The sequence below is a fragment of the Atractosteus spatula genome, chromosome 17, assembly GCF_055471065.1.
Source record: "Atractosteus spatula isolate fAtrSpa1 chromosome 17, fAtrSpa1.hap1, whole genome shotgun sequence".
Lineage (NCBI taxonomy): Eukaryota > Metazoa > Chordata > Actinopteri > Semionotiformes > Lepisosteidae > Atractosteus > Atractosteus spatula.
The window spans coordinates 281,150-293,694 of record NC_142722.1 but is presented as its reverse complement, the minus strand read 5'-3'; positions in this window follow the sequence as shown (position 1 = coordinate 293,694).

Genomic DNA, 12,545 nt, shown 5'->3' with positions numbered 1-12,545 from the left:
CCCAGATGCCCACTCTCTAAGCGGCGACCCCGAGAACATTCGGTCAGGTCAGACGATTCCTCAGGCCTGCCAGGTAGTAAACGAATCGGACCTGATCGTTCCTGCGTCAACAGCAGGGTTTCCGGTACGCCTTGTCCTAAAGAAGGGACAGAGAATGGATGCTGAGATGGTTTTCTTCCAACCATCAGCTCAGTTTATCAGACTGAACCTAGCAGTCTGTGGTACCCCCAGACTGGAAAGGAATGGCCGAGCCACCTGCCTGTTGGTGCAAAACATAGCAAAACAAGATGTCAAAATCCCTGCTCGCACTGACATGGGACTGGTAATTGACAATGGTTTCTATGATTTCGAACTGGCCATCCCAGTACTGGGGCAGCTCCCTGGTCCCTTGGCCAGGGAGGGGGGAACCGAGCAGGTGTACTACACCTACCCCCGGCGGATGATTGCAATTATGCCAATAGAGGGATTCTGCAACCAGGAAGTGTGCAGAGTGGACCTTAGCGATAAGGATGAGATGCTTGTGTATACAGTACACGCAGGGGTCCCGACGGACCACTCAGCCGAGAGTGCGACCCGGGATACCGCCATGCCGTCAAAAGCGGGGTTCCTAGAGCAGGTACAGGAACAGGTTGGTAAGGCAGATGCCCTGGAAACGGAAAGCCAGCGTCAGCAGCTGCGTCAGATCTTCCAGGATTTCCAGGAAGTGTTTGCACGGGACGCCTATGACTGCGGGGTGACGGATTTGCACACAGTGCGCATTCCTACGGCCCCTGGCGCCCGCCCAACCTATGTCAGGCAGTATCGCATTCCCCTCACGGCATACGAGTCCATAAAGCAGACGTTGGATGCTCTACTAGAGCGTCAGATCATAAGGGAGTGTAACTCCACTTATAACTCCCCACTGTGGCCGGTGCTGAAACCCAATGGTAAGTGGCGTCTGACCATTGACTACCGGCAGCTGAATAAACAGGTTCCTTTGTCACGATGGCCAATGATCTACCTAGATCAGGAGTTAGCCAAGGTGACAACAGCGAAATATTTCACCATAGTGGATGTGGCCAATGGGTTCTGGACCCTTAAGGTAGAACCGACAGACCAGTACAAACTGGCCTTTTCCTTTGGAAACAGGCAGTTCACCTGGAATCGATGCCCCTTTGGGTATTCCAACTCCCCAGCGGAGTTCAACATATTTCTGCACAAAGCCATGAGTGATGCAGCCGCCAGGGGCAACTTGGTCTATGTGGACGATATTCTGATGCGGAGTCAGACCTGGGAAGAACACATGGCCGAGATCAGGCATGTGTTGACCCAGCTCTCCCGTGCAGGGGCCAAACTGTCTCTGGCTAAGGGACAGTAATGTAGGACCCAAGTGGAGTACGTGGGACTATTGGTTGGAGCCCAAGGCATACAGCCACAGTCCAGCAGAGTCCAAGCTATCCAGAATATGAAGTCGCCCACTAACCTGTCTGAACTGCGCAGCTTTCTGGGAGTATGTAATTATTCCCGGCAGTTCATTGAGGATTACGCTGAAATAGCAAGGCCCCTCCACAAGCTGTTGCAGAAAGACGTGCCCTTTGAGTGGGGACCTTCCTCAGAACAGGCTGTAATGGAGCTGAAGCGCAGACTCGGTAGTGCGCCGTGCTTGGCCTACCCTGACAAAAATAAGGTCTTCTACCTTGAAGCAGGGTTCTCAGAGCACTGCCTTGGGGCTGCTCTGAGTCAGGAATATGACCAAGAGCGAAGGGTGGTGGCGTATGCCAGTCAAGCCCTGAGCCCAGTGGAGCAGAAGTTCTTGGACTGCGAGAAGGCCCTGTTGTCTACGGTCTGGTCGGTAGAACACTTCCGTAGTTATGTAGGGGGACAAAAGATCATCATCGAAACCTGCCACCAGCCTGTGACATTCCTGCATAGCCAGAGACTGAAAGCGGGCAGGGTGTCAAATAGCAGGATTGTGGCATGGATGATGGCCCTACAAGGCTATGAGATAGAGGTACGTTATGCACAGAGCAAGAAAATGTACCTGGGACAGGGCCTGGCTTTGGGCCAAGTGTGTCACGGCTGTGACACTGACATGGAAGCTCCAGAAACAATTCCCGCTGCTGAGCTACCGAACAATCACCGGTACTACGATGAAAACGTGGGCCAGGGCTTACCCATGGCCTATGTTGACGGTTGCTCTTTTCGCCACGAACAGCAGGTGCTAGCAGGGGTAGGAGTAGTCTGGCAAGACAATACTCCCTGTGGGCCGACCCGCTATAAGCTAGGACCAAAGACTAGTCAGTATGCGGAAGTAGCTGGGGTGCTGATCACCCTCCAGCAGGCCCTGACAAATGGCCTTAAACAATTTGTCATCTGTAGTGACTCGAACTACGCCCGACATAGCTTCGTGTCCCATCTTCCGTATTGGAAGGGTAACGGCATGAAAAATGCCCGGGGCAAGGAAGTAAAGAACAAAGAGTTGTTCCTGGCCAGTGACAAGCTCACGACCAAGGCTGGAATGATGGTTTACTGGAGGAAGGTGAAGGGACACTCCCAGGTGAAGGGACCCGACAAAGACGGGAATGATGAGGCCGACCGGCTGGCTAAATCTGGCGCCTTAGAGGGTGAACCCTGGCAGTTCCAGCAGGAATGGCTACCCCCAGAAACCGTGGCTGAGGTCAAGGCGGTCACCCGAAGCAGGGCTAGACAGGATGTCGGAGCTGACCCTCAATCTGTAGTGCTTGGGTCACAGGGTTTTAACACCGATCTTGCGGAAATGCAGAAACAGGACCCAGCAATTGGGCTAATGTATCAGCATATCGCTGACCCAGTGCGTCAACCTCTTTCGGAATAGGTGCTGAGCCAGTCTCCAGAGCTGAAGGAGCTGGCAGAGGTGAAAGACAACCTAAAAATTATAAAGGGGTTGTTGGTTTGTGTACCAGTTGCACAAGGTGTCCCAAAGTGGGTAGTTCCCCGCTGCCATCGGGGGGTCATGATCCAACACGCTCATGACGAGCCCTGTGGGGGTCACCGGGGAATCAAGGCCACATACGACACTATCCAGCAGGTGGCATTCTGGCCTCACATGGGCCAAGACATCGCCGCGTATGTAAAGGGGTGTCTGACGTGTAGCCAGTTCCAACCATCACGGCCCTTGCACCGTGCACCACTCCAGAAAAAGGGCATGACATTCCCCTGGTCCAATCTACAAATGGATTGGGTGGGGCCGCTGGTGAGGTCATCCAGAGGGAACAAATATTTCCTCACGGTTACGTGTGCATTCACAAAATGGATTGAGTGCCTCCCAGCACCCAACGACACGGCAGAGACAACTGCAGTGCTGTTGGTGAACCATGTGTTCAGTCGATGGGGACTCCCCCTGACCGTGGACTCGGATCGGGGAACCCATTTCACAGCTACAGTAATGGCAACCCTGTGGAATATGCTTGGGGTCAAGGCCCAGTTGCATATCTCCTACCACCCTCAATCCTCGGGCCAGGCAGAAAGGGCAAACCGAACGGTGGTTAGTATGCTCAAAAAGTTTGTCTCCACCAGCAGTAGGGACTGGGACATTAAGCTGCCCCTGGTTCTGATGGCCATCCGAGCCACGCCCCATTGCTCTACGGGGGTCCCACCTTTTGAGATGATGACAGGTCGGAAGATGACTCTTCCCCTACACTGTCTTTATGGGGTGGAGGACCTGAGCACGACGGGGGCTGCTACGGCCCATCAGTATGTGTCAGACCTGCGAGCACATCTGCAGGCAACCTTTGCTTTTGCCCAGAACAATCTGGGAAGGAGTGCAGAGGGTAGGAAAGCATACTATGACCGAAAGGCAGTTAACCAGGAACTCCAAGTAGGAGACAAGGTCCTGTACTTCCAATTTGCCAAACCCACAGGGGTGGCCCGGAAGTTCTTACCCAGTTGGACAGGACCCCACGAGATTGTCGATAAGGTATCACCGGTAGCTTATCGAATTCGGATTGAAAAAGGAAGGCAATCTCTGGTCTATAAGTGGGTGCATCGCAACCACCTCCGGTTGTATCGCCCACCTCAAATGGCGCCGGAGGTTAAAAATCTAAACCCGATCAAGAGGGGGGTGCCCCTTTGTAGCTGCAGGTAGTTAGGTATTGTAGTGTAGGTCCTCCTAGGAAAATATATTCAAAATTATAGTGGAACTGTACCATGTGCCTCATCTGTGTTCCAGAATGGGAATCCTAAAACTGCCACGGCTGGTCCTGACAGTGCTGTGGATCGCCTCGACACAGCCCCTTGAAGTTGTGGAACCCGGTCCTCCTACCGGCATAGTCCTGCAGGACGCTCCCGGATTGTTGTTAACAAATTGCAGAACATATACTCAGCGAGTGTATGTGCGGCTGGACCCAGGTGATGTGTTTCGGAAGCACATCAACATGAACAGTAGGGTGTCCCATCATGGCAGGCAGTGGGCTAAGGATGCTGTATGGCATGCCCAGCTAGACACTATACACATGCTCCGCCAGCTGAGGAAGGCAACAGTCAGCCAGGAGGAGATGACAGGCCTCAGCCGCCCCAAAAGGTTCTTGGGGGGTCTGATTGCTGCGGCCTCCGCCGTGGGCTCGCTATTTTCAGCTGGTCTGTTTGCTGCTAACACTGTCACCCTGACCACCCTGAGAAGGCAGGTGTCTGGGTTACTTAAGGAAATGCCAGAAATTCAGGACAGGCTGTATCAACAGCAGCAGCGGCTGGAAAGCCTAGGGAAAACCTTACAGGGCACAATATTAGCAGTAAACCTTCATGCAGCAGTGTTAAATAACACCCTCCACACCGTGGGCAGGATTGTCGACGTGTTACAGTGGGATTATGCTTACGTGCAACAGGTCAGAATGCTGATGCAGGATTTGCTTAGGGAGCTTAGTGCCACGATAACTAGCCTAGCCATGGGACAGATTCCAACTTACTTGGTTCCACTGTCCTTAGTAGAAGAAGTACTTAGGACAACCACTTCTGAGATGGTGCAGCCATTACAGGTACATCTTGCATACAGTCTAGGCAGTGCCATTCCTATACATGTCAACCCCGAAGCCAAGGAAATAGGTTTCCTGTTGAACCTTCCCATCGTGAGTGGCAAGGATATCTATAGACTCAAGTCTATATCGAACGTTGGCTTCTGGAGGGGGGACATGCATGTGAAGTTGACCACCCCACCGCTCGTAGCTTACCAGGAGGATGATCCAAATTTGTATCTTGCTCCAAACCTGGAACTGTGTATGTCAACCAAGGATATCCACTGGGTATGTCCAAGTAAGCCTTTCCTTAGGGACACAACTCAGAGGTTGTGTGGTATCAGAAAGGGGGCTGCCACTGAAAAGTGTAAAGCCACAGTGACGAGCAAAAGAGACGTTAACGAACCCCAGGTTGAGCAGGTGGGAAAGAAATGGCTGGTCAGCACACCACAGTTAATGGTTACAATAACATATGACAGGCATGATACAGCTACCGAAGTGCAGCTACCCAACCAAACAGTTTTTCTACAAGTTCCTGAAGGAGCGATAGTGCATCTCAACGATTTAGCACTGTATCACCTGGAGTCAGAACTGTATGAAACGGAACTCGAGATTGTGGACGCTTTCAGAGGACACAGCATTGACTTGGATGAGAGAATCCAAGAGACAGTAAGTCTTGAGGGTGTACAGGTAGTCGAATTTGTTCTTAACGACACAAACTTAAAAACTACACTAGTAGGTCCCAAGCACAGTCGTTGTGGATCCTCTGGGGCGCTAGGAACAATAAACGTGGTCATCTTGACACTGCTGCTGGGTAGCTGGATCATGGCTGGGGTAATGTGTTGGATGCTGTTCTCTTGTATCAAAGCCTCGCGGGGTAGTTTGAATGAGACAAAGGGAGCAATGGTTTATCACCGAAATCAGGTAACCACTCCCAAACGTCTGCCTGCTGCAGAGCTATCCGATACTGATAGTGAATTGCCGGAAGTTTAAGGTCTAGAGCTAATGACGATGCCCAATGCCTCATTCCTAGGTACCTTATAACTGAGAGCAGGTATGCGCAATGTTCTTTCCAACACTATTTCCTGTACAAATTCTCGAGAGGTAATGTGAATATTGGGTGGTAGAATCCACCGTGGTACAACAAACATCACTTAACTCTGTTTTTGTTTTGAAGGCAACAACGCCTCAAGACCTCGTGACCTTCAAAAAGGGGGGATATGTAGCGGCAATGCTTGTTAATAAGACAGAGTTAAGCGTTGGTATGCTCCTAAAGGAGGCCCCATCTCACCCTCCATCTCTGTGGTGCAACCACAGAGAAAGAATTCATGCAAGTTGATTTAAGATGTTTTTCTTTTGATAAGAAGCAAGCTCCCAGACGGGGATGCAATTAGCTAAGCCTGGCTATCATGATCAATGGTCATCCACTGGCGCCTATCAGTCTAGGGAGTGCCGAATGGACATCTGGACTGCATTTCTAAGTGTCAAGAGTAAGTGACTTATATCTCACCTTGACCAACCAATCAGGGACTGGTAATACCACGTGGGTCTCCAATGCCCGCCAAACTCTCAACCAATCAGCACACATCTGGGTCTTGATCAAAAAGGGAGCGCAAGCTCAGTTCTGGGCTCTCCTTGGCCATTTTCGCGCATCCTCAGAGACAATCACGTGACAACTGCTGTTGTCTGCAAAAGGACTTGGACTTTGTTCTAAGCGCGAGGCCGAGGATCCCGTACGTACTCAGAATTCTACCAACGTGAATGCTCCGCTTGATCAACGGCAGCCTACAGTTGGACCCTCGTCGACAACCTGAATAGCTTATTCAGAAGCAGCGCTGGACTGGGAACGAACCAGTTTCTTCCCAGGCAAAAGAGTGACTTGTGAGGACTCGCGGTCACACTCTGTGCATAGAGACTTTCTACTAGCCAGCCGGACTGCTGGTAGATCCCCTCGGAGCAACGACTGCCCTGCGCGCCGCAGTCAGATTCCTCCGCCCGTCCTACTCCGAGCTGCACCTCGACTGGTTGGCCGGTAGCCAGAGGACGCCGACACAACGCCCATTGGACAACCGCTGCAACAGAGGCTGCAACAGAGCCTGTCAGCTGGTTTGGTGTTGGTGCCGGGAAATTCCAAATCCAAACACAGTGGATAAGTAAACCCCATGTTCTACATTGCGTCTCGAGAATTTAATTGTACCTCAACACAAGTTGTTATCAATTTAATTCATGAGTAATGTATTTACTTTCGAGTTTAGAGTAACAGTGGGTAATAACACTGATTAGCGATTTGGTAACCGAACGATATATATTGACATATATTCTCTGTTGTGTATCTCTTTGTGTTTGCATCTCTTCGAGATTATATACCTTGTATATTGATAACCCTCACAGTAAGGTCTGCCGCTCGTATCCAGGCAGACTAGTATATAGTTGGTGCACAGTTTATATTAATAAATGTATCTCGTGTATTGAACCCGTGTGTGTGCGTTGTTAGTTGTTCTGACGATTGATTTTCTAAAAGCCCCAACGAACAACCTCGTGATTACTGCTACAATTGATAATTGTCTCAGTAAACCCATCAAACCACTACAAGGGGGTTGGGGAGGGGCGTGAGCCTGGGGCCTTAGACTCTGCAGCAAGGAGTTTAGGGAAGGAGGCTGGGTGGAAGAGGCTAGGTGCAGAGGAATGGATTGGGTGGTAGAGGCTAGGTGCAGAGGAATGGAATGGTTGGGGAAGAGACACAGACACGGATATATGAGGACAAGACAAGACAGAAGACGCGACAGGCAGAGGCGTGGACGGCCTCGGGGTCCTCAAGTTGGGATGAGTGGTAGCGGCGCGGGTGATGTCATCGGAGGGCGCCGGGGGAAGCTGTGTAGCTGATGTTTCCTTTGTGTAGACTGCGGTTAAGTACAGGGAAAACAGAGCTTTTTTGGAAGCGTTTCTTTTAAAACGGACTCCATGTTTTCTAAGTATCCTCTGGAGGCTTGCTACGGTCCAGCTGGAAATCGCGAGAGATGATCCAGGAGAAGGGGGAGCCGATGTGCGTGAAGCGCGGCGGCTGGGACATCCTCAGGATAAGCGGGGGTTATTTGGAGACTTTGCCGTGGAGGGACGGGAAGGCTGGGTTTGTGATGAGAGAGGGACTACGACGGCGGAACGCAGTCTTCGGCGAGGAGTTGAATCGTGTAAGGACTGGCTGGGAGATGAGCGGCGCTGATGTGGCACGGCGGGTGAAGGAGGCGATGAGACGGAGGTGAGGGGAGCGGGGGGGGGGAAGACTGGACGAGAGGGGTAGGAGAGTCTCCTGTGCTGCAGAAAAGGTCTTTATCGGAGCAGCGAATTTGCAGATCCATGAGAAGGGAGCATGGATTCGAGCTAGGCGAAAACGAACCATGCAGAAAACGAACGAGGAAGAGGAGAGGGTGACGTTTGATATATATGGAGACCAGTTGCTTACGTCAGGATTAGTGAGAATAGCAGCAGCTGTGTCGAATGAGCTCAGCTGCTTTCATTCCTCCCGAACTTTCATTAAAAACTCCATTAATGCCTGCTTCATACAATCTCCGGATTGTGTCTCCTTTGTTGGAGACAACAAAACATGCTTCTCTGTTCAATCTAAAAATTGTATCCATATTCTGTCTCCCCAAAGTGACTAGTGTTTCAAAAAATTCATCCACTTTCAGAAACTGACAGAAATGTTCACAACTCGTCAAAACATGCTTCTCTGTTTGATCTAACAATTATATGCATATTCAGTCTAAAGTGTAAAGTCTAAAGTGTGGTCGACAGGTCTTTTAAGAAATGACAAAGTCTCTCTTAGGACACCCAGACCCTCACAGACACAGGAGAGGGAGGCTGTAACATCCTGACTCTGAATGTTTCTCTGTGGACTTGATAAACTGTCCACTTAGCATGAGAATCAGACCCATCAGTCTGTGCAGGAAGTGAAACTGCTGAAACTAACCTCCAACCTGAATCTTAGATTCCATGAGACACCTTAATCTGCCTTTAGAACATCAGAGAAACCAACCAAAAAAAAACAAATACTGAAATTGAGAGGGAGTATTTTAATAACAAATGGTACACATAGGCCAGATGATATACAGGACACCTGGAAGAACACATGAAATATATGGTGAATCTCAGTCATGGGTCATTGCTGAGGAAAACTGGGCCTGCTCTCCAGCAAGACACATGAGAGATTTCTGTGGGGATTTGGGCTTTATTGAAGGTACTGAATGGAACCAAAGAAAGTTATTTTAGTGACAAAAACTACCAGCAGGGCAGTACATGAGTAGATGGCAAGGCAGGAACTATAGATCTGTAACAGTTTTGATGTCAAACTATGATACAGGAATGCTCTATCCATATTGATCAGGTATTGGCTGTTGCTGCTTTCCACCAGGTTAAGCACGGAGGTCTGAGTCTCCTCGTGAGTTTTACTAGAGGATGAGATGCATTTATTTTACTGGGCAGAATTGTGTCAGTGATGAAGAGAGAGCAGGCATATTACGCCTACCCCAGCATATGATTGAAATCATGCTGTCAAGGGATTCCTTAACCAGAAGATGTAATGAGCGGGCTTGAGCAATGAGAGATAATGGTCATGCATACAGTCCAACCATGTGCTCCAGATGAGCGCTCTGTGCAGGGTCAAGTAGGCTCCGCTACCACACCATCCCCCGAGGGGTTCACAGGGCAGATTTAAGAACAACTAGAAAAGACAGACACACTGGAAACAGAGGAGCACCCTTTCAGTCACCCTATCTGGCCAAAATTCAAATCCAGTGTTAGACAGGAACACAGCTTTACAATAATGCCGAGGAGACAGCAGAGGACCTGAAGAAAGAGGATATAACATTGATGCAGTTCGGAGAGGATAAAAATGAACAGATGAATTTCACCCACAGCGGATATAAACCAAGAAACATTGAAAAATCACTGGATACTTTTTGTTGCATATCAATCATATTTGGGAACTATAATAGAGAAGAATTAAAGACACCTGAAGAAGGCTCCACGGCCAAAACGTTGTGTTCTCTTTCATCTTTTTTTTCAGCATGGAATAAACCTATTACTTGTTCCTTTGCAGCCTATGCGTGCTGACGCAGCTACCCACCTAGAGAAGAATTATATGATATAGGAAGACCTGTTGTTAGACAGTGACTTTGCAAACTGACCGGGAAGGTGGAGCTTCATTCTTGGCAGAGATAGACGGAGCGGGGGAGCTAATTCACCTTCTCGTGTCAGTGAGGGGCCCCCACAGGACACGGGAACTTCCCCTCCATTCCTGGGAAGGCCGTGGAGCCTTCTTCAGGTGTGAGCAGGTGACAGTATTTTAATAAACCTGAGCTCACACCTGAAGAAGGCTCCACGGCCAAAACGTGTTTTCTTTCTTCTCTTTTCAGCATGGAATAAACCTATTACTTGTTCTTTTGCAGCCTACGCATGCTGACGCAGTTACCCACCTGAAATACTCCAGAATAGATCACTTTTCATGTTTAATAGTAATAAGCATGAGGTGGAAGAATGTATAATTTTTACACCAAGATAGTAGACCTAGAAATACAGTTTGGAGACTGAATACAGGTATACTCAAGCATAAATCTGTGATTATCAAATTAAAAAAGAAGTCATATTTAGAGAACGATGATAATGAAGAATTGATACCTGCTATACTTTGGGAAGCTGCCAAGCCAGCATCTATCTATAGCAGTGTCTATAGGTATCACTACTACTCTGAAGAAACTGAGGGAGTATAAAATATGGAAGATCGGAGAGAAAATTACAACCTCTAGAAGACCAACATAAGAAGAATAATGATCCAATCGACTTGGAACTGATTAAAAATACGTAGAAGGTTACATGAGAACTTGGGAAGAAGCACAGATTTGTGTTGCAAACATACAATGAAGTAGAGCCAAAGGCAGAAGGCTTCATAAACAGCAAGCCTCAAACACAATCTTTAAGATAAAAGACACCCTGATAAAAGAAAAGAATGCACAATTCAAATCAATAAAAATAAAATCACCAAATACAGAATTAAAAAAAATTGTTCCATCAAAATAAAACAATACTAACATTGACCACAGGTGGAGATATTGACCTTTCAAGTTAGGAAAGGCAAAAGTGAGAAAAGGTAAAAGGAATAGAAATGCATAGATTTTTTAAAAAATACTGTTTTTTTTTCTAAATGAAAAAGTGAAACAATTATTCTGTAGTGTGGTTTTGCTGTTACCTTTATGCTATGATATAATCTACTATGCAAGAGCTGCTTAGGTTTAGGCAGTATGGAACTATGAAGCACTGGAGTATGAAACTCTGTTCTGTTGACATTGCCTGTGATTAATACCAGGGACAAATACCCACACATAACATAAATATATCAATCACATAGTATTGAGGGCAGAGCCACAGGATCACTGCAAAACACTTTACGAAATACACTTTTCCTGATCCTTTGACATGATCCAGAATTTGTTATTTCTTAAAAGACCTGTCGGCCCGACTGCAGATCCGCAGCAATAATGTAAGCTCTTATAAATATGATAATTTTGGGCAGCGCTCCATCTCCGAGATCTGTAAGCAGTACTATGCTGCTATACACCTGTATAGGTTGGTTTTTGAAGGAGATGCAGTGCAGTGGGTCTAGGCTTTTGATCCTGAGGGTTGCTGTACTTCACAACACTATCTCTGGCCCATTTGGAGCTAAATTCTGATCCTGATTATTGCCCTGGGTAGGTACCAAAAAATCACAGGAGCATATACAGATGCAGCCATTCAAAACGCGTGGGGTACGCCACGGTACAATGCGGTGGGCTTGTCGCATCAAAAAAAAAGGCGGGGTGAAGCGCTCCTTCTGGCTTTCCGGAGCGGGGGTAGCGTCGCTCAAGGGCGGCCTTCCCCCCTTTAGGCCGCCCCGCTCCCGTTTCCCGACGGCCTCCGGAGTCCCTGGGGCTCCAGCGCCTGGCACTCCTGGGCAATGTGCCCCCTCTCCCCACAGGGGTGGCAGATGACCCGCCGTCATTGCTCCCCTGGCGTCGCTGCGCTGGCCGTTTCCTCCTTCCCATCTGATTCCCCGTGCACCGCCTCCACTGCCCGGCAGGGAGCACCCCTTCGTTGGTGCCCACCTGTCTCCTTGAATACGGCATCAGCCTGCTCAGCCAGAGCCAGGGACCAGCACGGCCAGCATCACGTGGTGCTGCACCTCAGTCGGCTCCAGGGCCCGGAGAAACGCCTGGAGCGCTATCTCCCAGTGGGCCTCCTCCGGGAGAGTAGGGTAACCTTGGCGGGCTAAGTAGGCCACATCTGCGGCGATCGGACCCAGTGGCTCTCCCGCTAGGCGGCGGGATTGGCCAATCTCGCCCGCAGCAGTCCCGGCGCCTCCCCTCTCCAGCCGAAACACCTCCAGAGGGCCAACGCCAACAGCGTGTAGTTGTATCGTTGGTCCCTGGGTACATCCAGCAACTCCTGGCAGGCCAACCCCTCCAGGACCGCGGCGAGGTGGCATTATTTCTAAATATCTAAATATCACAACATGTGTACACAGCGATCTCCTCAGATTCCAGCTAGTGCGTA